Raw genomic sequence first — 4,881 nt, 5'->3', positions numbered from 1 at the left:
CCGCATTACCACGTCATAAGACAATGATTTTGTTCTCTTGAACAAATGATGTAACTCATTTAGGTTGATTTCACCTTCCTCAGACGTCAGGAACATAATTTTTGCTTTTTCACTATAGTTCTTAGTGGCTTGTGCAGTGACATCTCAGGTAAAAAGGGCCTGAAGCAAAGTCTGAGTTGGATCCTCCTGAGAACATCAAGAAGATTTTCTCCCCTTTTTCAAAGAACTAAGGAGTAGATTTAGCCAGACAAGGATAAGGTTCTAGATGTGGAGGGTAACAAGGAGCGGTAAGATTTTTCTAGGTGGAAAAAGCAAAGGGAAGGCAGATGCTTGGGTGTGTCGGTGGCCTAATTTCTGTAGCCCTGGAGCTGCCCAAAGTATCTTCAGAGTGAAGACCAGCCATCTGAGCCCTAAGACAGGACAACGACCTGGGGGTGAAGAGCGGCTCTAGCTCCACCTGCCAGCTCCGCGCCCCCTCAGCTTGGTTCTATTTGCTCTTTACCTTCGGGGCTTCATTGACATCATTCTACCCTATTTCAGAGTGAGATTAGGTGAATTCCTCAGAGCCCATGGATCCCAGTGACATGTTAGCTACACCAACTTTGTGTCACCTCTGCTTCTCCAGAAGCAGATTCAACAAGATCACATGATTTTTCAGAGGCTTGTAATGTCTCTTGCCTTTGGCATGTCACTTATCTGACCTACTTCCAACTTTTCATGTTCCAATCTCCCATCCCTTTTATTTCATCTGACTCTTTCCCGTATCATCAGCCCTACTTTCTGCTCCCTTCTCACTAGAGCAAACTGCCAACCCCAGTACCTTTGCTCTCTTGTTCACATTCCCCTCAAAAGTCACCCAAAGTTGCCAGGAAGCAAAGGAGAAGAGCTTAAACTATTTTTGCAGTGGAAAGCCTAGAGATGACTTACCTAAGCATGGCCTATTTGCTGCCTGATGTAGTTTGTGCTCTGGCCAGGGGGAAGGTATGGTGGGATTTTACCCAGGCACACTTTGGCCATTCTGTGTTTTGTGCTGCCTGTTCTGAGTCAGCTATTGTTGAAACAAATGAAGGTAAGTATCCTTGAGGAACAGTGATGGAGGCGTGGGTGACATTCATGTAGATAATAACCTTTCAGGTTAGCTCTGGTCCTGCCCACGAACAGAATCTCAACCCCAGCCAAATCCTTCCAAAAGCAAGTCGTAGACTGTAGGCTGTAGGCTCCCTGAGGGCACACATCTCTGTCTGAGTTCTTTTCATTCATGTATCCCAGGTGCACAGAATGGAGCCTGTCCCATTGTAGGTGCCCGATAAGTCTTTGTTAATTTGAATTCCCGCCCGATGGAATTGTTACTCTAGTACCGCGTTTCAGCAACGCTCTTCTCCACCAAATAGCACAATATCGAACAAGTATAGCAGAGTCGATTTTAATATGCTAATTAATATACACAACGGAAAAAAAGATCGTTGTAAATACCATGGGCTTTGAATGAACATGAGCTTCTGAGGGCTGTAAATATATTTCAGAGAACAGGACTAAGAATGGAGTAGAAATATACTCAATTTTAAGGAGCATCTTGAACATGAAGGGTAGCTGATAAAGAGAAAATTAGGCTTTTTAATTATAGAAATGTGAAATTGATAAAGAATTCCCTGTTTATCTGAAACACCAAGTTTTCCTAGGACCTTAATATTATTATTCCTAAAAAGCAGGGGTCGAGGGGACTTTAGACTATATAAAATTCCCTCCAATTCTAAAAAGTTGAGACTATAATTATAAATCATCAAAAAATATAAAAAATAAATAAAACTGATGTCTTTATTCTCTCTTTTGGGAATGAGTGTAGCCCTAGAACAAAAAACCTTAACCTGAAGTGTATGGTTGTACTTCCTTGTATATTTGAATTCCCTAAAACCGTGCATAAAAATTTTATATATGTGCATTTTTTCCCCTGAGGAACAAGGATCCATAGTTTTCATCAAATTCCCAAGGTAGTTTGAGACCCCAAAACCTTATAAGCCACTGGATTATAACATTTTAGATTATCTCCTTATAAGGCTTGAAATAACACTTTCTATGTATCAGGCATTATGCTAAACACTTTTTATGTCTTACCTCATTTAACTGTAACTTCACAAGACTGCTGCTTTTCTGAGAAGTTAACTTTCTCAAAGTCTTACAGCTGATAACTGGTGAAGCTGGGACACCCACCCAGGCTGAACCAGAATGCCATGCTTTTATTCATTACATAGAACTACCTTCTTTGTGGGAGACAGAACATTTTCCCCAAACCAGAGCCTTTTCAGTCTTAGCCATTATTTTCCCTGTAATTCATCTTTTATATTTATTTAAGAACTGCTTTCTAAGTACCCTAAACCCTTTAGACACCCAGGGAGCATTCCTCTGTGGAACTAGCTTTCTAAAGTACTGAAGCAACCCTCTCCAGACCACTCACCTCCGTTCTGTTTTTTTCCATTGTACAACCAGGCTGCAGTAAGCATAATTTTGTCTTAACTCTCTATTCTAAACTTAGGTCTGGCCACGTGGCACTAATGGACAACCCATACATTTGGAGAGACTCCAAGAAATCCATCCCAAGCACTGAATTGTCCTGGCCCTGTTCCAGAATTTCACTAACCTTCCACAAATTGTGATTCCAGACACGTTCTTACCTTGGCCCCCAGGATAATGGGAGCCACAAAAGAGACAGAAATTAAAATGCCAGCCCAGCTGGGCCCACAGCAATTACAATGGAACCCATTGCCTCTTCGATCACCTGAGTGCACCACATCTGTGCCTCCTGCAGAAGGGATAGCAAAATAATCCAGAGCAGTTATTTTAGATGTCTCTTTAACTCAGCGTTAACACAGTTGCTACTTAACGACAGCAACTAAGATTTTAATAAGCGACAGGAAAATTTTTAAAAGCAAGGTGATGAGCTTTGTAATTCAGCAACCACTGCCATCACTCAAAACCTAAATAACCTGAAATATATGATCAAGGCTGGAGCGGCAAGTAAAAGAAAATGTTGTTATTCTCTGCCTGAGAAAAGGGTATCACCCAAACCTTTTCACCTACTGCAGATTCTGAAAGACGAGTAGTATGCCATGTCACTATGGACAGAGAAAAGGATGTCCACAGCCAAGGTGACATCTGAGAGGTCATATACTTTGTGGGATCATGATAGAAGTTCAAAACATCAACCTGAGAAAAATAAGTGAAACTGATGACTAAGTGGGAAGTACGGTTGGCACAAGGGATTAAATGGTGTGGGAATCAAGACATTGCTAATCTCCTCACTTCCTCCTTTTTTTATTCTTTATAGACCCAGCCACTGATAGGAGCTGCCGATTTCATGTGAAGTGATCAGTTGCTTCTTGTGCTCTGAAGGCGCTGATTTCCAACGACTGCAATGTTATATCCATGAGTTCTTCCAGCTTTGAAACTGAGCGCTCCAAGCCAAGAAGATCCCTTTTCTTCTGCTGCTATGCCGGGGAAACATTGAGATTACTTCAGCCAAAATAACATTTCTGCCAGTTGACATCCTATCTCAGAGAGGCAGCTAGTCGTGCTAACAAAGAAAACGATGTTTGGTCATAAAGGAATGTGATGAAACTTTCGCTTTATCTTTTTCTATCTCAATACCACAATATGGAGACGAGTTATTTTCTTAAAGTACTTGTCACCTGCTTTGTGATTGTCGTTTTACTTGGCTGCCTTCTCTGTGAGACTATAGGCTTCATGAGGACAGTTTTCCTCCTCATTGTATCCTCAATACAGTAACAACATTTTTTTTGAAGAAATGAATAAAGTCAACGCAGAAAAAGTCTTCCAGTCTATGTTATAGGAATAGTGAAATCTTTTTAGGTTAGTAAAATGTGGGTTGAATTGCTCAGGAATTTTTAATAACCAGTGTTTGTCAGCTGAATGTATATTATGGGCAAATGTAATACTGAATGCAGTTATAAGTTCTGGAATAGGGACAAGTGTTCAGGCCACGGTGGCTAAGTGCCGATTTTGTCCTCCAGCTTTTATTTTTACTTCGGGTAACTCTTAGCCAGTGTTAGTCTAGGAAATTGCCCCCTCCTTCACCCTCAGTCCCATCTTATTCTCCTCCCCCAGGTACACTGGGTCCTACACTGGTAGGTGATCCTCTGTGTACCAGAGAACCGTCTTCCCGGGGCCACTGGGCTTTGTTCAGCCACAGTTCCAGCTGGTCCTGTCAGAGGAGCGTGTCCTTTCTTTGCTTTGGGGAGAAGTGACCTGGAGCTGTGTGTGGAGTCTCTACACTGAAGCCAACAGAGGAGAAAGTGGGGAGTGGGGAGATAAAGGGAAAGAGGGCGGGAGAGAGAGGGTCCTGATGACATACATCATTAGAGGCAATAAATCACCCACAAACTTAACTTTTTTCTGTCATTTGCCACAAAAATAACTCTAACTGGTCCAGAGAATGTGTTGTGTTACTTTGTTTTTATCTTTGTAAAAGAAAGAAATCATTTCGATGGCTCCTAGAGGAAGTGCGGTTTGGTACATCTTGGTCTCGTTAGGAAATTCATTATTTTAATGGACCGAAATCTCAGCCTTAGATATAATGTTGGAGCTTTGGGAGCTACAGGTAACTCAGGATGTGTGTGTGCTCTCTTCTACCTGACAGCTCCATATGAAGAGAGCTATTATGACTCATTTGTTCATCCATTCAATAAATATTGAGCACCTACAATGTGCAGGCACATCTTGTCTTCAGGATTTATGTTTAGACTGTTCTTTGAACTGTTTCTCATGTCACGGGGATTCTGGACCAGTACTGGTGTTCCCTCCTTAGAAGGACTCCACTGTGTCAAAGCATCACCTTTAAAATATGGCATCTGGAGCAAAGCATGATAA

At 41.7% G+C, this 4,881-nt stretch overlaps 1 long non-coding RNA gene across 2 annotated transcripts in view; it reads left to right on the top strand.

The window, feature by feature from the left end:
* The window catches only part of LOC116757805, an 18,309-nt gene extending 13,657 nt beyond the window's left edge, over positions 1 to 4,652 (top strand). For both annotated transcript variants that reach the window (XR_004351090.1, XR_004351089.1), the window contains exon 6: positions 3,323 to 4,652. This is a non-coding gene — a long non-coding RNA (uncharacterized LOC116757805). The remainder of the gene's footprint in view (positions 1 to 3,322) is intronic.
* The last annotated feature ends 229 nt before the right edge of the window (positions 4,653 to 4,881 follow it).

Source organism: Phocoena sinus, chromosome 8 (assembly GCF_008692025.1).
Source record: "Phocoena sinus isolate mPhoSin1 chromosome 8, mPhoSin1.pri, whole genome shotgun sequence".
NCBI classification, from domain to species: domain Eukaryota; kingdom Metazoa; phylum Chordata; class Mammalia; order Artiodactyla; family Phocoenidae; genus Phocoena; species Phocoena sinus.
This window is presented reverse-complemented; position numbering and strand designations above follow the sequence as displayed.